The sequence below is a fragment of the Neoarius graeffei genome, chromosome 11 (assembly GCF_027579695.1).
Source record: "Neoarius graeffei isolate fNeoGra1 chromosome 11, fNeoGra1.pri, whole genome shotgun sequence".
In the NCBI taxonomy this organism is placed as follows: domain Eukaryota; kingdom Metazoa; phylum Chordata; class Actinopteri; order Siluriformes; family Ariidae; genus Neoarius; species Neoarius graeffei.
Genome location: NC_083579.1, coordinates 69,695,645 through 69,720,024, shown reverse-complemented (window position 1 = coordinate 69,720,024; position 24,380 = coordinate 69,695,645). Strand labels below are relative to the sequence as shown.

The 24,380-nt window shown below is 38.9% G+C and overlaps 1 protein-coding gene across 7 annotated transcripts in view; it reads right to left on the bottom strand.

Annotated features, from left to right (window-relative positions):
• Nucleotides 1–19,941, bottom strand: part of LOC132894607 (hippocalcin-like protein 1) — a 95,627-nt gene extending 75,686 nt beyond the window's left edge. For 2 of the 7 annotated variants that reach the window (XR_009655661.1, XM_060934675.1), the window contains exon 1: nucleotides 19,406–19,696. The gene's annotated coding sequence lies outside the window, so the exon portion shown is untranslated. Of the gene's footprint in view, nucleotides 1–19,401; nucleotides 19,698–19,898 lie in introns of those variants that run through there. The other 5 variants (XM_060934671.1, XM_060934678.1, XM_060934676.1 and 2 more) reach the window with 5 other exon arrangements.
• Between the last annotated feature and the right edge of the window lie 4,439 nt (nucleotides 19,942–24,380).

Below are 24,380 nucleotides of genomic sequence, written 5' to 3'. Positions count from 1 at the left end.
CTCCATTTCACATAAAATAAACAAAGCAAAATCCTGACTGCAAAGGTAATGTGCAATGGTGTCTTCAACAGTGATGAGGGCTGATATTCTCAGTTGGTGAGGGCTGAATGTTTTGTAACAAGCAAACTTTATGCCAAAGATAATTAACCAAGCACATACGCCTCATTTGGCAATACGCTAATGACTTCTACTGGTTTGATGTAGGACTAAAGCTACTGGGATGAGAAATTAGCCCATTTGTGTCGGGATTTAATAATTTTGAAATTCATCCCTGTCCAGAAGGTGTGACCACATGGGTATGAGCATTTCATGAAAGCTCTCAGACCTTAAAAGGCTTTTGCACATCTGTTCATTCACAGAAAATCTCTCTCAGCATCTTATCTACCCATTATCTGCCACTCCATCCCTTCCCATGGACTCAACTAACATTCACCTCGCCACTGTAGGGAAAGATGTCGGCGAATCAGTGAAAATTTGTTAGGAGACAAACCAGGGCACATTTTTCTGTTTTATATTTGACAGCCAAAGTGATCCCACCAATTTCATAGTCATATTTCTTTCTCTTACAATCCATCATTCCTCTGCTCACTTTCTCATGCTAATTTTTTACAGCTACTATCACTTGCACACATACTGACACATCTAATTCCACATTACAGGAACCTAACATCTTTCTGAAACCTTATGGATAGCTATGATTGCAGGCTGACATGGAAAAGTACCCCTATTCATGCATATGCACAGGAAATTTAGTCATAATGTTCTATATCTAAAATGGGACTGAAGTCATAATGGTTCTCTTTTTTATTGGATGCCACTTTCACTTCTAACATTACTGCCATAAAAAGCAAAAGAAAGAACTATAAGTTATATAAAGTGTTCCTCCCACTCTGGCCAACTGTAAAACTGAGCAAAAGTAAATGTACAAAGTATTAAATAAAATAAATGCCTGTATCAAAACTCTGCGATGCATAACAGGACTGATACTGCTGTAACACTTGCTCCTAAAAAATATTCCTCCATGAAGGTAATCCTCGTTCCCAGTAAATGAGCGCATCCATTTTTAGCAATTCATGATCTCATTAATTCAAATAGAAAGAAGGGTTTTATCTTTCATAATATGTAAAATAAATAACATGAACAGCAATCCTATATGATAAAATAAATAAAATAAAACAGTACAGCAATCCTATATGATTTTTTAAATCTCACTGGTTATTCTGAATAACCAGTGAGATTTTAAAAATCATATAGGATTGCTGTACTGTTTTATTTTGAAATCATTCATAAATTCATTTCAAATAGCATTTCTAAAAAGGTTTACAATTATAGTCAGATCCAGGCGACACGGTGGTGTAGTGGTTAGCACTGTCGCCTCACAGCAAGAAGGTCCGGGTTCGAGCCCCGTGGCCGGCGAGGGCCTTTCTGTGCAGAGTTTGCATGTTCTCCCCGTGTCCATGTGGGTTTCCTCCGGGTGCTCCGGTTTCCCCCACAGTGCAAAGGCATGCAGGTTAGGTTAACTGGTGGCTCTAAATTGACCGTAGGTGTGAATGTGAGTGTGAATGGTTGTTTGTCTCTATGTGTCAGCCCTGCAATGACCTGGCGACTTGTCCAGGGTGTACCCCGCCTTTCGCCCATAGTCAGCTGGGATAGACTCCAGCTTGCTCGCGACCCTGAACAGGATAAGCGGTTACGGATAATGGGTGAATGAATATAGTCAGATCCATAAATATTTGGACATTGACAAAGTTCTGGTTATTTTGCCTGCCTACCACACACATATTACAAATATATATATATATATATATATATATATATATATATATATATATATATATGCGCATATATACATAATACACACACACACACACATTCATCCATTATCTGTAGCCGCTTATCCTGTTCTACAGGGTCGCAGGCAAGCTGGAGCCTATCCCAGGTGACTATGGGTGAGAGGCAGGGTACACCCTGGACAAGTCGCCAGGTCATCACAGGGCTGACACATAGACACAGACAACCATTCACACCTACGGTCAATTTAGAGCCACCAATTAGCCTAACCTGCATGTCTTTGGACTGTGGGGGAAACCAGAGCACCCAGAGGAAACCCACACGGCCATGGGCAGAACATGCAAACTCCACACAGAAAGGTCCTCATCGGCCACTGGGCTCGAACCCAGAACCTTCTTGCTGTGAGGCGACAGCGCTAACCACTACACCACCGTGCCACCCATACCCACACCCCCACACGTAATATATGCGCACACACACATATTACAAATATTAGACCTGAAATTGAATAATGAATATGAAAGTGCAAAGTTTCTACATACAAAGTGCAGCATTCACAAATTTGAGGGTATGTACATACACATTGGGTGAACGGGCCCCCCTTTTCACAGCAGTTGGCCAGATTAAGTACACCCTACAGGAGGTAAACATATTTGTGTCCCAATCAAGAGAAGACTTCACCAGAGTAACTACAGAGGGTTTACCACAAGATGTAAACCATTGGTAATCATCGAAAACAGAAAGACCAGATTAGAGTTTGTCAAAAAAAATAGCCCATATTATTCTGGAACAACTGATAAGACAGAGAAACTTGCACCAGAATGATGGGAAGAGAAGAGAAACAGAAGGAACTGCCCATGATCTGAATCATACCACCTCATCTTATGGTGTAAGTATGTTTGATTGGCAGTGGAATTTGCTTCCTTGTATTCATTGATGATATGACCGCTAACAAAATCACCAGGGTGAAATCTAAAGTGTAAAGGGTTATATTATCTGCTCAGGAAAATGCTTCAAAAGATCGTCCAGTGCAGATGGACAATGACTCAGAGCATACTTTGAAAGCAATGCAAAACTTTTAAGGCAAAGGAATGACTCAATGGTTATTAGAGCTTGGCAGTCATGACTCAATGGTTAAGGCTCTGGGTTACTGATCAGAAGGTCAGGGGTTCAAGCCCAAGCACTGCCAAGCTCCCAACAAGCACCAAGCTGTTGGGCATTTCAGCAAGACTCTCTTTGCTCCAGGGGTGCCATATCATGGCTTTCTACTGTATCTTGTTAGGGAAAATGCAAAGAAAAGAATTTCATTGTGCTGGAATGCACATGTGACAAATAAAGGCTTCTTTGCAAATGAAATGTACTGCAATAGCTGATTCAATCTGACCTGATCTGAATCCAATTAAGCATGCATTTCACTTGGCAAAACTGAAGGCAAAACACCCCAAGAAGGCAGCTGCAGTAAAGGCCTGGAAAAGCCTCACCAGGGAAGAAATGGTATTGGGTTCCATATTTCAGGCAGTCACTGACTGCAAAGGATTTACCACCAAGTATTAAAGGAGAACTGAAGTCATTTTTAAACTTGCTTTATTTCTTAATTAACGTGTTATTCATTTACGTTTTCGGTTTTAGTAACCTTATATCATGACTCATATTGGCAACTAATTGCAATTAAATATTATACTTATCGGCCTATTCGGTTTTTAGCCGTGTTGAATCTAGTTTGTTTGGTCCACGGCAGGCGTTGCTTATCTGCGCAATCCTCACGAGACTTGTGCGAGAATTCGAAACGTGAAGTGTCAGCCAGGTGTCAGTGCCGCCATTTTGAAAATTGTTTTCCCAACAAAATATTGCACAAAAACGAGTTGAAATGAGGATTACTGCCTACTTTTTTCAAACTTTCCTGATTGCTATCAAAACAAACAAAACTTCCGGCTTGATTACATCAGCATTCGAAAGAGGGCGCACGCGTCTTTTGACAACGTTGGCAGATGTCGGTCACTTTGATTTCCACTGTACGTTTTACTTCCGTCCTACGATGTCTCGCACAGGTCTCAACGAATCTCGTTTACGGCCGTTGCTTTGACATATGGACTGATATATTACAGAGCATATTTCAAACACTCATAACTTGCTATAGCAGTGACAAAATAGTGATCAAAAATGCATTCCTATATTTAATAAAATGAGATAAATAGAATTTTGATAATAAAAAAAATTGCCTTCAGTTGTCCTTTAAAAATGACAATTTAATTTATGATCATGTTAGCTGGTCATAATCACAATGCGGTGGCCGTTCCGTCATTGCAGGACATTTACAACAAGCGTTGCAAGGACGAAGTGAGGAACACAATCATCCACATCACAGTCTGTTCTCTTTGCTGTGATCTGGAAAATACTATCGCAGCATGAGCACAAACACGGAGTGCTTCAGCATCAGATACTTTCCACAAAGCATCTGTCTCATCACTGAGAATGCAATTTGGGTACAGACTACCTTGCACACAATGTACATGCACATATTGCACTTTATGACCATCTACCTCTTACCCTGGAAGACTCGTTAAATAAATCTGCATATAAATAACACTGTTTCCTCGCACTATTCCTGTCACTGTCTCTTGTGAATCTTTTTTGTTGCCTTTGGCACATGCCACACTTGCTTGCCAAATTTCAGTATTTACTATTCCAGTGTACCTTTAAAGAAAGTGACACATCCACAACCTGCTGGTTTCCTTTTAATTACGTGTTTTGCCTTTCACAGATATGTTTCTTCTTTCACTGACTATCCTAAAGGTTTTAATAATGACACAGTAACTGAACAGTTCACACAAACAAATAATTGACAAACCTCATCTCATCTCATTATCTCTAGCCGCTTTATCCTTCTACAGGGTCACAGGCAAGCTGGAGCCTATCCCAGCTGACTACGGGCGAAAGGCGGGGTACACCCTGGACAAGTCACCAGGTCATCACAGGGCTGACACATAGACACAGACAACCATTCACACTCACATTCACACCTACGGTCAATTTAGAGTCACCAGTTAACCTAACCTGCATGTCTTTGGACTGTGGGGTAAACCGGAGCACCCGGAGGAAACCCACCCGGACACGGGGAGAACATGCAAACTCCACACAGAAAGGCCCTCGCCGGCCCCGGGGCTCGAACCCAGGACCCTCTTGCTGTGAGGCGACAGCGCTAACCACTACACCACCGTGCCGCCCTTGACAAACCTGTTTCATTAAAAATTGATCAAGCGACAAGGATTTATCAGGAATAATCAACTTCCAAAAAGAGGTTAGAATAAGCAGAGATTAAGCACTAAGCCTAGCAAGTTGGAAGGATGTTTTAAACAAATTAGGTCCTTAAGGAAAATATGGAATATACATAAAAGTACTCAAGCTGTTGTTAAAGCTCTCTAAAGTACATATTCCACAATTCCATATATTCTGTAAATTAATTTAAATATGTGAAGCATCTAATATAACGACATTACCAACAGGTAAATTAGACGAAATCATTTGTTGGATGCAGCTTAACATTTGAAAAACAACATGTATGCGATTCAGAGGAATGAAAGTTGAAAACATGAGTAGCTGTCTCCAACTCAGCAGTAGTTTCCTCGCTAATGTGCTACAAGAAAGTTTATCCTTCACTACTGATCAGCAGGGTATGGAAGCCTTTTTCCACCACTTGGGTGGAAAAAAAAAAGAACACATCGTTCATTTACTATGATCACAGTCACATAGTATGTCATAATAAACAGAACATATCTCATAATTATGACATATCATAATAATGACTTCATCTCATCTCATCTCATCTCATCTCATTATCTCTTTATTATCAAATTTATGATTTGATATTACTGAGGTAGTAAGTCATTATGAAGAGAACTTAAGTCATAATTATGAGAAGTAATTATTAAGAGATAGAAAGTCATAATGAGAAAAAATATCTCATTGTTACGAGACAGTAAGTCATTGTTATGAGAAGTCTTCTTCTTCTTCTTCTTTTGGCTGCTCCCGATTAGGGGTCGCCACAGCGGATCTTTCGTCTCCATTGCTCCCTGTCTTCCGCATCCTTCTCTACCACACCTGCCACTTTCATGTCCTCTCTCACCACATCCATGTATCTCCTCTTTGGCCTTCCTCGTTTTCGTTTGCCTGGCAGCTCCATCCTCAACATTCTCCTTTCAACATACTCTGCATCTCTTCTCAGGATGTGCCTATACCATCTCAGTCTCATCTCTCTTAGCTTAATTCCCAAGCTATCTACATGTGCTGTCCCTCTGATGTACTTGTTCCTTATCCTGTCCAACCTTGTCACTCCCATTGCAAACCTTAACATCCTCAACTCTGCCACCTCCAACTTTGCCTCCTGTCTCTTTGTTAAGGGTACGGTCTCCAATCCGTACATCACAGCTGGTCTCACGACTGTCTTATACAGCTTACCTTTCACTTTTGCTGGGACTTTCCTATCACAAATGACTCCCGAAATCCTTCTCCTGCCTGCACTCTCTTTCTCACCTCACTATCACAGCCCCCATTTTCCTGCACAGTTGACCCCAGGTACTTGAATTCACCAACTTTAAATTTATTAAATGAGAAGGGATTCTCCTCATTTAATAAATCCTCAAAGTACTCTTTCCACCTTTTTAATACACTTTCTTTGTTTGTCAGCACATTTCCATTTACATCTTTCATCACTCTTACCTGCTGTACATCCCTCGCTTCCCTGTTTCTCTGCCTAGCTAGTCTGTACTAGGGGTGTGCAAAAATATCGATACGGCGATATATCGCGATACTTTGTCTTCCGATTCAATATCGATACTCAAAATTTGAATATCGATATTTTTTCAAATAATAAATCATGTTTCAGACGGGTTGTAAATCCAGTACGACTTCCGCACCTCCGCTCCGCGAGGTGTCGCTGTGCCGCTCCCTCACTGCAAGGCACTCTTCATCTTCTCTTTTTTCCCTGGCGGTTGCAGTGAGGAAAAAAAAAACCCAAGCAAGCATGGCTGTTAACGTAAACCTAGAGACGCCGCCGAACTTTAAGGCAGATGTTTGGAGGCACTTTGGATTCCAAAGGAAAGGAGAAAAAACAGTGAGCCGGACAAAGAGTACACACTTTGCAAAACCTGTTTCGCTCCAATTAGATATTCAGGTAACACAATAAACTTGCGAACTTACTTAGCACGACACCACCCCGACATATTAGCTCAGCCGGAGCCGCCGAAACCCGACCCGAAGCAAACTACACTGGACAGCGCCAAAGTCCTCCCGTCTACTTCAGTGATGTGTGACTTACTGTAACTGTGAACTTAATTTTGTCATTTAAGGCCAAAGGCAAGAAGCTGCACTTTATCTTGTATTTTCAATTTTAGTGTGTGTGAGACACTGCATTTTATTTTGAGTATTTACTCAAAGTTCAGAAGAAACGTGATTCACTGAGGTTTCAGTTCAGTTTCAGTGTGTGGACACTGACCCACACTGCACTGTGTTTCATAATTGTGCTCAGGGAGACTAAGATGCCCACTGCACTTTTCAATGTGTTTCAGACAGTGTGTTGTTCCTGCAAAATAAGCACAAGTTAAATGTTCTCAGGTATATGTTCTCAACTTTACAAAGAACAAATTGATATTAGTGTTAGCACTGAAATGTATGTGCAGTCTGCAGTGCAAGTTTTAAGTTTTCATAAAACAATTTGATTCTGCTTGTTAAGCAGCACTGATGCGTCCATGCTTACAGAAAAGTTGATAATACTAGCACAGAAATGGGAATTTTCTGTATGTTGTAGTGAAGCAACTCTTGGTTTTGCCAGCAGTGGAATAGAGACAAATATATGTCTGGCAAGAGTGTGTAGTTATGTATGTGAAATGTAATTTTACAGTGGTCAATAAATTCTGATTTTCTTCAGTGACACAGATATCGTGATGTGGTTGAAATTTCTTGCAATATATCGATTATCGCAGAATCGCTGTACCGTGATATTATCGTTATCGTGGGCAAAATATCGCCATAGTATCGTATCGTGAGGTATCTGGTGATACCCAGCCCTAGTCTGTACAGGTCTTTCTTGCCTTCTTTGGTCTCCAGTCTTTCATACAACTCCTGGTATGCATCTGCTTTCGCCTTCGCTACAGCTCTTTTTGCCTTCTGTCTCGTCTCTCTGTATAACCACCTGCTTTCCTCGTCTCTCTGCTCGTCCCAATTCTTCTTTGCTAGCCTCTTCTCTTTTATAATTTCCTGCACTTCTTTGTTCCACCACCATGTCTCCTTGTCTTCCTTCCTCCTTCCTGATGACCACCCTAGCACCTTCCTTGCTGCCTCTCTTACTAGTACAGCAGTAGTATTCCAATCTTCCAGCAGACTTCCATGACCACTCAATGCTCGTCTCATTTCTTCCCTAAACTCCTTCTGATGTTCAACCTCTTTTAGTTTCTGCCACTTAATCTTCGGCTCCACTATTTCACGCTTCCTCTTTTTCACTTTCAAGCTCATCCTGCACACGACCACTTGATGTTATCTAGCTACACTCTCCCCTGCCATCACTTTACAGTCTCCAATCTCCTTCAGGTTACCCCTTCTGCAGAGTATGTAGTCCACCTGTGTAGATCTTCCTCCACTCTTAAACGTCACCCTGTGCTGCTCTTTCTTCTCGAAGTATGTATTGACTATTGCCAATTTCATCCTCTTTGAAAAATCAACCACCATTTGCCCTTCCACATTTCTCTCTCTTACACCATATCTGCCCATCACATCCTCATCTCCTCTGTTTCCTTCACCAACATGTCCGCTGAAATCTGCTCCTGTCAGCACGCACTCCTCCCTCGGTATACTTTCTACCACTTCATCCATCTTTTCCCAGAAAGACTCTTTCTCTTCATTCTCACATCCAACCTGTGGGGTGTACGCACACACAACATTGATTACCACTCCTTGAATCTCCAACTTCATGCCTATCACTCTATCTGACACCCTCTTCACATCAATCACACTGTTGACCAACTCTCCCCTCAAAACAATACCAACACCATTTCTCTTTCCATCCACTCCATAATAAAACAACTTGCATCCATCTCCAATGTTCTTGGCCTTGCTTCCTTTCCACCTCGTCTCCTGCACACACAAAATGTCCAACTTCCTTCTTTCCATCATACCTGCTAACTCTCTCGCTCTGCCAGTCAGTGTTCCCACATTCAGTGTTCCTACCCTCAATTCTAAGCTCCTTCCCTTCCATCTTTCATGCTCTCTCCTAACACGCCTCCCCACTCTCTTTCTCCTTCTCCTTTTTGGCGCAACAGTAGCACACTTTCCACCGGCACCCTGTTGACCAACAGTACCAGAGGTGGTCGTTGTTAACCCGGGCCCGACCGATCCGGTATGGTATCTCTCTTTTCATTCCGCATGTTAGATTTGGCACAGTTTTACACCGGATGCCCATCCTGACGCAACCCTCTCCAATTTATCCAGGCTTGGGACCGGCACCAAGAGTACGCTTATGCACCCCCAGTGGCTGGATATTGTTATGAGAAGTAAAGGAATAATTATTATGAGATAGGGATCTCATTGTTATGAGAGAGAAAGTCATAATTATGAAGAAAAAAACTAATTATTATGAGATATTAAGCCATTATTATGAGAACTGATGTCATAATTATGAGATACAAAGTCATAATTATGAGAAATAATTATTATGAGAAAGGGATATCATTATTATGAATAGAAAGTCATAAGAATGAGGAAAATATTTCATTATTAAGAGATATTAAGTCATTGTGAGAACTTAAGTCATAATTATGAGAAATAATTATTATGAGATAGGGATCTCAGTATTACGAGATAGAAAGTCATAATTATGAGGAAAATTTCTAATTATTATGAGATATTAAGTCATTATTATGAGATACTAAGTCATATTTATGAGATAAGTCATAATTATGATAGGGTAGTCACACTAGAGGCGGAATGAACCAGAATGCCGTCGGAATAAAAATTCTTCATATATTCCAGTATATTTGAAGTGCATTCTAAAAATTCTGACTGCATTTGAGGTGAATTCGTACATCATTCGAGGCACCTTCCGACCAGACTTCGGGTGGTATTCGGGCAGCAATTTAACCGCACTCGAACGGCATTTGAAGTGCATTCTTAATATTCTTACTTTTTAATTAATTTTTACCTAAGTAATTAATTTCCTTTAACATAATTTATTTTAATTTTAATGATTTTACTTTCTTTATTTTAATTTCTTTTTAATCTTGGATTTTAATGATTTTACTTTTACTTTAATTCTTTGTTACTGTGATCCTCGTAGATTCTGTCTGCGGGACGATTTTTGGTGATCCTCGTAGATTTTGTCTGCGGGACGATTTTATTTGGTGATCCTCGTAGATTGTGTCTGCGGGACGATTTTTGGTGATCCTCGTGGAAGAGCCACGGGAAGAGCGCGCTTTATGTGATCCACGTAGATTTTGTCTGCGGGACGATTTTTGGTGATCCTCGTAGATTTTGTCTGCGGGACGATTTTATTTGGTGATCCTCGTAGATTTTGTCTGCGGGACGATTTTTGGTGATCCTCGTGGAAGAGCCACGGGAAGAGCACGCTTTATGAGTTAAACCCATAATAATAATTATTTTCGAGGCTGATTCCTTTTTTGAACTTTATTTCATTTTATTATTTTATTTCTCCTATTGTCTCATCTCATCTCATCTCATTATCTCTAGCCGCTTTATCCTTCTACAGGGTCGCAGGCAAGCTGGAGCCTATCCCAGCTGACTATGGGCGAAAGGCGGGGTACACCCTGGACAAGTCGCCAGGTCATCACAGGGCTGACACATAGACACAGACAACCATTCACACTCACATTCACACCTACGGTCAATTTAGAGTCACCAGTTAACCTAACCTGCATGTCTTTGGACTGTGGGGGAAACCGGAGCACCCGGAGGAAACCCACGCGGACACGGGGAGAACATGCAAACTACACACAGAAAGGCCCTCGCCGGCCCCGGGGCTCGAACCCAGGACCTTCTTGCTGTGAGGCGACAGCGCTAACCACTACACCACCGTGCCGCCCTCTCCTATTGTTTAATTCTTATTATTTTTCTTCCCCAATTATTTTATGTAATTTTATTTTCTATTGTTTACTGTTCTGCTTTTACTTCTGTAAAGCACATTGAACTGCCACTGTGTATGAAATGTGCTATATAAATAAACTTGCCTTGCCTTGCCTTACTGCATTCTAACAGCATTCTAGGTATTCCTACTCTGTTTCAACTACATTTGAACTGCATTCGAAAGCTAATACACCCGGAATATGCAAGAATCATTCGAGGCGGGTTCGAAGCGCATTCTAAGTATTCAAACGGCATTCTTACAAAGCTGTAAGAATGTTGGTCAGTTTGAAATTCCCGCCCGAATGTGGCACGAATTTTGAAAAAATTTTCATTCCGGCTGATTCTGCTTGATTCCTGCTAATTCCGAATAAGTATGACGAGGGTCTGAAAAATAATTATTATGAAAAAGGGATCTCATTATTATGAGATATTAAGTCATTATTATGATATATTAAGTCATTGTTATGAGATATTAAATCATTATTATGACATTGAATCAGCATTATGAGATATTAAGTCATTATTATGAGACCTTAAGTCAGTATTATGACATTATATCAGCATTATGAGATATTAAGTCATTATTATGACATTAAATCAACATTAAGAGATATTAAGTCATTATTATGACACTGAATCAGGATTATGAGACATTAAGTCATTATGAGATATTAAGGCATTATTATGACATTAAATCGGCATTAAGAGATATTAAGTCATTATTATGAGATATTAAGTCATTATTATGAGATATTAAGTCATTATTATGACACTGAATCAGCATTAAGGTATATTAAGTCATTATTATGAGATATTAAGTCATTATTATGACAGTGAATCAGCATTAAGAGATATGAAGTCATTATTATGACATTAAGCCATTATTATGAGATATTAAGTCAGTCTTATGACATTAAGTCAGTATTATGAGATATTAAGTCTGTATTATGACATTAAGTCCTTATTATGAGATATTAAGTTAGTATTATGAGATAATAAGCCATTATTATGAGATATTAAGTCAGTCTTATGACATTACCGTGACTGCACTGTGAAGAAAGGTGTTTTTAATGCTGCTGTAAATAAACTGGTTGTATTATATGGTAAACTGCAAACATCTAATATTGTGTATCTGTATATCTGTTTCGCACCTTTTTTGCCCTGAACAAGACAGCCAATCGACCCCCTGCTGGCTTGCTAAGAACCCTCGCAACTCCTCATCGACCCTGGTCTCACATCGCCCTGCATGGACTTCGTCACAGGACTCCCCAACTCAGGCTGCAACACGTGCATCCTCACAGTTATCAACCAGTTCTCCAAGTCAGTCCATTTCATCCCTCTGCCCAAGCTTCCAACAGCTAAAGAAACTGCCGAATTACTCATCCTTCACATTTTCCGCCTACACGGACTCCCCACAGACATCGTCTCCGACCGGGGTCCTCAGTTCACTGCGCAGTTCTGGAGGGCCTTCTGCAAACTCATTGGGGCCTCCTGTAGTCTCTCCTCAGGGTTCCATCCTCAAACCAATGGCCAGGCGGAATGAGTGAACCAAGATTTGGAGGTGGCACTCAGGTGCATGGCATCCAGGAATGCCGGTTCTTGGAGTAAGTACTTACCTTGGGTCGAATATGCTCATAACACTCTTCCTTCATCTGCCACAGGCCTCTCACCCTTCCAGTGCTCCCTAGGTTACCAACCACCACTCTTCCCCAACCAAGAGCAGGAGGTCGCCGTACCCTCAGCCCAGATCTTCATATACCACTGCAAGAGGACGTGGGCATTGGTCCGGAGAAGACTCATTTGCGCCACCATAGCATCCAAGAGGCAGGCCAACAAACGCCGCTCTAAGGCACCCACTTATCAGGTGGGGCAACGAGTCATGCTCTCCACACGCCACCTGCCACTCAGAACCGTCTCCTGCAAGCTGGCTCCCAGGTACCTAGGATCCTTCCTCATCAGTAAGGTAATCAATCCATGTTCCGTCAGACTGGCACTACCACTCACCATGCGACGTATCCACCCCACGTTCCACGTGTCACAGCTTAAACCTCTGGTCTCTAGCTCTTTGTCCCCACCCTCCAAACCCCCTCCTCCTCCCAGGCTCATTGATGGCGGCGAAGCCTACACAGTCAAAAAGCTGCTGAAGGTGCGGTGGCGAGGCAGAAGACTCCAGTACCTGGTGGACTGGGAAGATTACGGTCCCAAGGAGAGAGGTTGGGTCCCTGCCAGGTTCATCTTGGACCCAACCCTCATCTCAAAGGTCCACCAGCAACACCCCGACGCTCTTCCTAAAGCGTCTGGAGGCGCTCGTTGGGGGGAGGGGGGGGGGGGGGGGGGTACTGTCATGCTCCGCCCCGGACATCCAGATTACGGATCTCCCACACCAGCGCCAATCCGGACCCGGGACAGGAATTCTATCCCACCTGAACTCACTTCCTGGTTTTCACCGCTGCTTATTTAAAGGCCGTTCTCAGACTCTGAATTTGCCAGATCGTCTTGTTTTCTCTAGCAGTTTCTGTGCCGTTCATGCTTTTCATGGTTTTCCCGCTAGCTATTTTTCTAGTTCATGATTTTTGCACCAAGGGTTTTTTCTTGTTCATGGTTTTTTGCTTTAGTGTTTTTGTCCTTACCTGTCTCGTGTTTTTGTCAGGTTTTTGTTTCTTGTTACCCAGACTATTTTTGCCATTTGTGTTTTTGTCCTGTTTTGCTACCTTTTTGCCATGCCCTTTTTTTCCCTGGATTAAATCACCTTATTTATTGGATTACTGTCTGTTGTGCGTTTTTCTGCTTCTGGATCCAAACTTCACCTCCAGCAACCATAAGAATAGTAAGCCATTATTATGAGATATTAAGTCAGTCTTATGACATACTAAGTCCTTATTATGAGATTATAAGTCCTTATTATGAGATATTAAGTCAGTCTTATGACATTAAGTCCTTATTATGAGATATTAAGTCAGTATTATGAGATAGTAAGTCCTTATTATGAGATATTAAGTCAGTGTTATGACATTAAGTCCTTATTATGAGATATTAAGTCAGTATTATGACATTAAGTCCTTATTATGAGATATTAAGTCAGTATTCTGAAATAGTAAGCCATTATTATGAGATATTAAGTCAGTCTTATGATATTAAGTCCTTATTATGAGATATTAACAGTGCCCATACACTGTGCGATTTTTGGCCCGATTTTGACACGATTTTCACTTGTGCGACTATTTTGGAGATCGGGCCGAGTTTTGGCTCAATCGTGCGTCTTGGATCATGTAGTATACATGGGGTAACGACAAGCAATTAACACTTCACGACCTCCTCCTGATCGATTGGATGAAAATCAAACCTGTTTGAAATCCTGAGCATCGGATCTGAGCATCACATCCAAGCATCGAATCGTATAGTGTGAGAACAGGAATCGTAAGCTGCGTGCTGTTTACCCCTGCGATTCACTCGTGCAGTGTGAGCAGCAGCTGAATACCGCGATTGAAAAAATCGCACAGTGTATGCCCAGCTTAAGTCAGTATTATGAGATAATAAGCCATTATTATGAGATATTAAGTCAGCCTTATGACATTAAGTCCTTATTATGAGATGTTAAGTCAGTGTTATGACATTAAGTCCTTATTATGAGATATTAAGTCAGTGTTATGACATTAAGTCCTTATTATGAGATATTAAGTCAGTCTTATGGCATTAAGTCCTTATTATGAGATATTAAGTCAGTATTATGAAATAGTAAGCCATTATTATGAGATATTAAGTCAGCCTTATGACATTAAGTCCTTATTATGAGATATTACATCAGTCTTATGACACTAAGTCCTTATTATGAGATATTAAGTCAGCCTTATGACATTAAGTCCTTATTATGAGATATTACATCAGTCTTATGACACTAAGTCCTTATTATGAGATATTAAGTCAGTATTATGAGATAGTAAGCCATTATTATGAGATATTAAGTCAGTATTATGAGATAGTAAGCCAGTCTTATGATATATACAGTCTTATGATATATTAAGTCAGCCTTATGACATTAAGTCCTTATTATGAGATATTAAGTCAGTCTTATGACATTAAGTCCTTATTATGAGATATTAAGTCAGTATTATGAGATTAAGTCCTTATTATGAGATATTAAGTCAGTCTTATGACATTAAGTCCTTATTATGAGATATTAAGTCAGTATTATGAGATAGTAAGCCATTATTATGAGATATTAAGTCAGCCTTATGACATTAAGTCATTACTATGAGATATTAAGTCAGTCTTATGACATTAAGTCCTTATTATGAGATATTAAGTCAGTATTATGAGATAGTAAGCCATTATTATGAGATATTAAGTCAGTCTTATGACATTAAGTCCTTATTATGAGATATTAAGTCAGTCTTATGACATTAAGTCCTTATTATGAGATATTAAGTCAGTATTATGAGATAGTAAGCCATTATTATGAGATATTAAGTCAGCCTTATGACATTAAGTCCTTATTATGAGATATTAAGTCAGTCTTATGACATTAAGTCCTTATTATGACATATTAAGTCAGTATTATGAGATAGTAAGCCATTATTATGAGATATTAAGTCAGTCTTATGACATTAAGTCCTAATTATGAGATATTAAGTCAGTCTTATGACATTAAGTCCTTATTATGAGATATTAAGTCAGTATTATGAGATAGTAAGCCATTATTATGAGATATTAAGTCAGCCTTATGACATTAAGTCCGTATTATGAGATATTAAGTCAGTCTTATGACATTAAGTCCTTATTATAAGATATTGTCAGTCTTATGACATTAAGTCCTTATTATGAGATATTAAGTTAGTATTATGAGATAGTAAGCCATTATTATGAGATATTAACTCAGCCTTATGACATTAAGTCCGTATTATGAGATATTAAGTCAGTCTTATGACATTAAGTCCTTATTATGAGATATTAAGTCAGCCTTATGACATTAAGTCCTTTTTATGAGATATTAAGTCAGTATTATGAGATAGTAAGCCATTATTATGAGATATTAAGTCAGTCTTATGACATTAATTCAGTATTATGAGATAGTAAGCCATTATTATAAGATATTAAGTCAGTCTTATGACATTAAGTCCTTATTATGAGATATTAAGTCAGTATTATGAGATAGTAAGCCATTATTATGAGATATTAAGTCAGTCTTATGACATTAAGTCCTTATTATGAGATATTAAGTCAGTCTTATGGCATTAAGTCCTTATTATGAGATATTAAGTCAGTATTATGAGATAGTAAGACATTATTATAAGATATTAAGTCAGTCTTATGACATTAAGTCCTTATTATGAGATATTAAGTCAGTCTTATGACATTAAGTCCTTATTATGAGATATTAAGTCAGTATTATGAGATAGTAAGCCATTATTATGAGATATTAAGTCAGCCTTATGACATTAAGTCCGTATTATGAGATATTAAGTCAGTCTTATGACATTAAGTCCTTATTATGAGATATTGTCAGTCTTATGACATTAAGTCCTTATTATGAGATATTAAGTCAGCCTTATGACATTAAGTCCTTTTTATGAGATATTAAGTCAGTATTATGAGATAGTAAGCCATTATTATGAGATATTAAGTCAGTCTTATGACATTAAGTCCTTATTATGAGATATTAATTCAGTATTATGAGATAGTAAGCCATTATTATAAGATATTAAGTCAGTCTTATGACATTAAGTCCTTATTATGAGATATTAATTCAGTATTATGAGATAGTAAGCCATTATTATAAGATATTAAGTCAGTCTTATGACATTAAGTCCTTATTATGAGATATTAAGACAGTATTATGAGATAGTAAGCCATTATTATTAGATATTAAGTCAGCCTTATGACATTAAGTCCTTATTATGAGATATTAAGTCAGTCTTATGACATTAAGTCCTTATTATGAGATATTAAGTCAGTATTATGAGATAGTAAGCCATTATTATGAGATATTAAGTCAGCCTTATGACATTAAGTCCGTATTATGAGATATTAAGTCAGTCTTATGACATTAAGTCCTTATTATAAGATATTGTCAGTCTTATGACATTAAGTCCTTATTATGAGATATTAAGTCAGCCTTATGACATTAAGTCCTTATTATGAGATATTAATTCAGTATTATGAGATAGTAAGCCATTATTATAAGATATTAAGTCAGTCTTATGACATTAAGTCCTTATTATGAGATATTAAGACAGTATTATGAGATAGTAAGCCATTATTATTAGATATTAAGTCAGCCTTATGACATTAAGTCCTTATTATGAGATATTAAGTCAGTCTTATGGCATTAAGTCCTTATTATGAGATATTAATTCAGTATTATGAGATAGTAAGCCATTATTATAAGATATTAAGTCAGTCTTATGACATTAAGTCCTTATTATGAGATATTAAGTCAGTATTATGAGATAGTAAGCCATTATTATGAGATATTAAGTCAGCCTTATGACATTAAGTCCTTATTATGAGATATTAAGTCAGTCTTATGGCATTAAGTCCTTGTTATGAGATATTAAGTCAGTATTATGAGATAGTAAGACATTATTATAAGATATTAAGTCAGTCTTATGACATTAAGTCCTTATTATGAGATATTAAGTTAGTATTATGAGATAGTAAGCCATTATTATGAGATATTAAGTCAGTCTTATGACATTAAGTCCTTATTATGAGATATTAAGTTAGTATTATGAGATAGTAAGCCATTATTATGAGATATTAACTCAGCCTTATGACATTAAGTCCGTATTATGAGATATTAAGTCAGTCTTATGACATTAAGTCCTTATTATGAGATATTAAGTCAGCCTTATGACATTAAGTCCTTTTTATGAGATATTAAGTCAGTATTATGAGATAGTAAGCCATTATTATGAGATATTAAGTCAGTCTTATGACATTAAGTCCTTATTAGGAGATATTAATTCAGTATTATGAGATAGTAAGCCATTATTATAAGATATTAAGTCAGTCTTATGACATTAAGTCCTTATTATGAGATATTAAGTCAGTATTATGAGATAGTAAGCCATTATTATGAGATATTAAGTCAGTCTTATGACATTAAGTCCTTATTATGAGATATTAAGTCAGTCTTATGGCATTAAGTCCTTATTATGAGATATTAAGTCAGTATTATGAGATAGTAAGACATTATTATAAGATATTAAGTCAGTCTTATGACATTAAGTCCTTATTATGAGATATTAAGTCAGTCTTATGACATTAAGTCCTTATTATGAGATATTAAGTCAGTATTATGAGATAGTAAGCCATTATTATGAGATATTAAGTCAGCCTTATGACATTAAGTCCGTATTATGAGATATTAAGTCAGTCTTATGACATTAAGTCCTTATTATGAGATATTAAGTTAGTATTATGAGATAGTAAGCCATTATTATGAGATATTAACTCAGCCTTATGACATTAAGTCCGTATTATGAGATATTAAGTCAGTCTTATGACATTAAGTCCTTATTATGAGATATTAAGTCAGCCTTATGACATTAAGTCCTTTTTATGAGATATTAAGTCAGTATTATGAGATAGTAAGCCATTATTATGAGATATTAAGTCAGGCTTATGACATTAAGTCCTTATTAGGAGATATTAATTCAGTATTATGAGATAGTAAGCCATTATTATAAGATATTAAGTCAGTCTTATGACATTAAGTCCTTATTATGAGATATTAAGTCTTTCTTATGACATTAAGTTCTTATTATGAGATATTAAGTTAGTATTATGAGATAGTAAGCCATTATTATGAGATATTAAGTCAGTATTATGACATTAAGTCCTTATTATGAGATATTAAGTCAGTATTATGAGATAGTAAGACATTATTATAAGATATTAAGTCAGTCTTATGACATTAAGTCCTTATTATGAGATATTAAGTCAGTCTTATGACATTAAGTCCTTATTATGAGATATTAATTCAGTATTATGAGATAGTAAGCCATTATTATGAGATATTAAGTCAGTCTTATGACATTAAGTCCTTATTATGAGATATTAATTCAGTATTATGAGATAGTAAGCCATTATTATGAGATATTAAGTCAGTCTTATGACATTAAATCATTATTATGAGATATTAAGTCAGTCTTATGACATTAAATCATTATTATGAGATATTAAGTCAGTATTATGAGATAGTAAGCCATTATTATGAGATATTAAGTCAGTCTTATGACATTAAGTCAGTATTATGAGATATTAAGTCAGTCTTATGACATTATATCATTATTATGAGATATTAAGTCAGTATTTTGAGATAGTAAGCCATTATTATGAGATATTAAGTCAGTCTTATGAGAAACCTTCTCATTATTATGGTGCTGTAAACGGGCTTCCATAGAGCAGGGAAACAGTTTGTTGCAGGAACAAATATATCGTATTAAGTCGAGTAAAATGATATCGAATTAGTTCAGTACGTACTCACCAGCTCCCCTCTGGATGATCCTTTTTGTTTAACAGATGCAAATCGATGAAAACAGTGAAAACCTTTTGCAAACACACAAAACGGGCCGCCTCTCTTTTACTACACCAGGCGTGGGCACATGTGTAAGTGGTATACGAAAAGTCCAACAAAGTGCAAAGCCATAGAAGCGTGGAAAATAATAATAAGAATAATAATAATCGCGGCGGTCTGAACTACTTACAAACGGACAGGGGCTGTGATAAAAGATCTGACTGCGCCTCACTGCTGCTGGTTTCACGGCACTGCCTCGAACACTGGACTCAACAAGTTTAAACGGACGCCACATGAGTTAGAGGCGGAGAATATGAGTCATACCATCATCCTCTTCATCATCATCTTCATAAGATACGACTTTAATTAGTTTGATGAAGAGAGATCTGGGAGCATCAACAAGCTTCCTCAAAGGGGATCCCATAATAAACAACAGATGGGCTTCCTGACTGCATTTACTCACCCGACTGCAGACTCATTACTATGGAAACTCATCTTATTATAACTGTCCAGCCCAGTATCATGGTTTGCCGTGTATCATGGCATCTGCTTTTAACTTTACATTTTCAAAAAAAAAAAAATTACTGTACCAGCAGTACAAGTATGACATAATTTGGCTATAGAAACTGCTGGATGGTGGCACAGCAGGTAACACTGCCACCTCACAGCTGCATGAGTTTAGCATGTTCTCCCCATGTCTGTCTCCATTTCCTCCAGGTTTTCCTCCAAGGGATTTGATCCAATCTCCCAAAAACAAAAACATACATGCAGGTGAATTGGCTACACTAAAATACCCCTAGGTGTGAATAAGTGTGTGTTAGGGTGCATCAGTTGCCCCCTAAAAATGAAAAGTTCCTCCGATCATGATGCATTTTTGTTTATATGTTCCTTTTGGTAAGAAAACACACTGGGTGAAATCTCTCATCTCATCTCATCTCATCTCATTATCTTTAGCCGCTTTATCCTTCTACAGGGTCGCAGGCAAGCTGGAGCCTATCCCAGCTGACTACGGGCGAAAGGCGGGGTACACCCTGAACAAGTCGCCAGGTCATCACAGGGCTGACACATAGACACAGACAACCATTCACACTCACATTCACACCTACGGTCAATTTAGAGTCACCAGTTAACCTAACCTGCATGTCTTTGGACTGTGGGGGAAACCGGAGCACCCGGAGGAAACCCACGCAGACACGGGGAGAACATGCAAACTCCACACAGAAAGGCCCTCGCCGGCCCCGGGGCTCGAACCCAGGACCTTCTTGCTGTGAGGCGACAGCGCTAACCACTACACCCACTGGGTGAAATATTTTGACAAAATTCAAAAGTTTAATGGCACCAGGAGCTCAAAGTTATGGAAAAAGCTGCTATTTTATGACTTTTATGACAAAATTTCGATCACTTTTCATGAAACATTATGGCACCTTATTAGAGTATACCAAATATCTTAAATACTGTAGACAGTATGTCTAGAATGCAGGGCTTTGAACCGGTTCAAGGAATGAAAACGAAAACCGGGAACTTTTTCTATTTCACATGGAACAGAAACGAAACCAGAAACTTTATTATTTTTTATGTTCCGGAACAGAAATGCTTATTAAAAATAATGGTAACCGGTCAATACCGGTTTTTATTTCGTTCCTCAAAGTTTCCGTAGCCTACAAATAAAAAAGTCATTCTTCTCCTGCGCAAGTTTCTATGACCCGCTGGGGTTCACTTCCTGTGTGACGTTCGCTGACTGAATGGAGAGAGTGGGAGGGTGGACTACTATCACGTCTCCACATCTTAAATAAGAGGTAAATATTGCAGTCTATCGTTATTCAAAAACATCAATTTCAAACACGATATCAATATATTTGTCCACGTTAATGAGAGGCTTGCGAACATTAAATGACGTTAACCTCTGTTAGCCTATCAGTGCATACAGGGCTTTCCACTAAGGCTCATACTAGCCAGCCATGACAAATAAGTAGCCAGCCGGGGGGGGTGTTAAACACAAAATAAACTCCGCCGAGTGCACGCGCACGCACACTACTGCCTCCGCCGAGTGCGCGCACGCGCACACCGCATGTCGGGGCCGCGGATCAGCAAAGTCGGCGGGGAATTTGTGGTTATTATCGGTACAAACAGCGCGAATCACAACTTAAATGAGTGCGGTTCAGTTTGACATTATTGTCAGTTCGTTAGATAAACATTTAATTTTATTAAAATCGAAAATTAATATGTAGAACCTGTGGGCTACAAAAATAATAGTCATTAAAGTAGCCGGCTGGACTTAATTGTGTAGTCGGCTGTATGGCCGGCAGCCGGCGCTTGTAGAAAGCCCTGTATAGGGCCTGACTAGCCTTTGGTAACACACTAAACGAATTATCTTTCATTTTTGGCACTTTTTCTGTTTGTGTAGATGGGAAGACATACTGAGAATCCAAATCGCCAACATTTGAAATAATAATTGTTTTGAATTATTTCTTGTCTTATTTAATGAAGGTTGTAATAGAATTAGCCTACATTTGGCTTAAGCTGGATGAGACAGAGACATAATTTTATAGCCATTTGTTAAACAGCTGACAGGGAACGTAATTAACCGTTCCGGGAACGAATTTTTTTTGTTCTAACCGGTTCGGGAACGTCTATTTAATGGTGGAACCCAAAACCGGAAACGTTAAAATTCCATTTCTGTTCGGAACGAACCAATAGGAAAAAAATTCTGGTTCAAAGCCCTGCTAGAATGTCTAAAAATATTTGGAGGTTTATTTTAGGGTGTCACTAGCATTGTCTATCAATGTTATAACCCTGGTTTTAAGCTTGCCGCCTATGCTAGCCCCTATTAAAGTTATACGGTAATGATGCAGGATTACCTGTTTTCAAGACAACTGAAGATACAAGTGAAATGTTAAGAAGCAAATTCTCAATGTCTATTTCCTATGTGGCCGTCTCAGATTTGGAACCATTACTCTGTCTTTTGCTACAACTTGCACACTGTTCTGGAATCTTTCTTCTCTTGTGGCAGAACCAACTTTCTCATGGGCTAGTTTAACCCCACGCTCTGCCACATCATTTGTCACAATGAAGTTTGTGAGTGTTGCCTTTGTCCTCTGGTAAGATGCCAAGCCATCCCATTGTGACACTGGTGTTGAGAGCAGATGATCATCAAATATATCAAAAGCTGCAAAGAACAGCCATGAGTCTTCACCTATGAAGTTTTCCAGTTTGAGATCCACATTTTTAGTACATATTCTAAATATATTATCAAGCACAGTTTGAGTTTTAGCTGTTCGTTGAATCATTGTTCAACTACTTTTAAACAATACAAATGTATTATGAATCACATTAATGCTTCTCAATCCCTTGCAAAGGTTCTTCACATGATCTCTGGGTGGGTCACAAGAAATCAATAAATGGAGTCCAACATTGTGATTCAAACCTTCCGCGAAAACATAAAATAAGCGTTTTTTGGCAAAAAAATGAACCTCATGGTGCCACCATTAGACTTTTGAATATGGTCAAAAAATTTTACAGGATGTCTTTATTGGTGAAAAGGAACACCCAAACAAAAATGCATCAGATTTTATGAAAGTGAGGGCAACTGATGCACCCTAGTGTGTGTGTGTTCCTGGGATATACTCCAGATCCACCATGACCCCTACCAGGATCTTTCATCTTCACTAACCACTTTTCAAGAAGAAGAAAGAAGAAACCTTTATTTGTCACATGCACACTTCAAGCACAGTGAGATTCATCCTCTGCATTTAACCCATCTGAAGCAGTGAACACACACGCGCGCACACACACACACACACACACACACACACACACACACACACACACACACACACACACACACAGAGCAGTGGGCAGCCACACTACAGCGCCCGGGGAGCAGTCAGGGGTTAAGTACCTTGCTCAAGAGTACTTCAGCCCAAGGGCGCCCCACGTTAACCTAACTGCATGTCTTTGAACTGTGGGGGAAACCAGAGCACCCAAAGGAAACCCACGCAGACACGGGGAGAACATGCAAACTCCACACAGAAAGGCCCCCGCCGGCCGCTGGGCTCAAACCCAGAACCTTCTTGCTGTGAGGCGACAGTGCTAACCACTACACCACCGTTCATATCCACTTATGGAGGATCTGGAGCCGATCCTGGAAATACTGAGCTCAATGCAGGAGAATTCACCCTAGATGAAATCCCAGTGCATCAGCGAGAACATTGGCGTCCAGTCCGGGGTGTATTCTTGCCCTGCACCTCGTGTTTCCAGGATAGGCTTCTGATCCACCAAAACTAGGATAAAACAGTTATTGAAGATGATTATGATTTTATACATCATTTAGCATAGATACAGTACATAAATATTATAGTTATACATATTTATGTGCCAGCAGCATGGTGGTGTAGTGGTTAGCACTGTCACCTCAAAGCAAGAAGGGTCTGGGTTCAAGCCCAGCAGCCGATGGGGGCCTTTCTGTGTGGAGTTTGCATGTTCTGCCCATCTCAGCATGGGTTTCCTCCGGGTGCTCTGGCTTCCCTCGCAGTTCACAGGCATGCGGTTAGGTTAACATGGGTAGCCTTCGGCTGCTGTGCCCTTGAGCGAGGCCCCTAACCCCCAGCTACTCCCCAGGCGCTGTAGCATCACTGCCCACTGCTCTGCGTATGTGTGTGTGCTCATTGTTCACATGTGTGTGTCACTGCTTCATGGGTTAATTGCAGAGAGGAGTTTCACAAGTGTACATGTGATGAATAAAGCTCTTCTTCTTCTATATGAAGTAAATATACTGTAATACTGTTAGTAAATTAAGTTACAAATATTCACATTCAAAACTGTGATAAAAAAGATAGCAGAAGCTACCATTTGAGATTAGGATTTAGAGAAAACACACACACACACACACACACAAAGAAAAAAAAGTGTTTCTTTCCAGAAGCTCTAAGAAGAGGCCCTCCCTGAC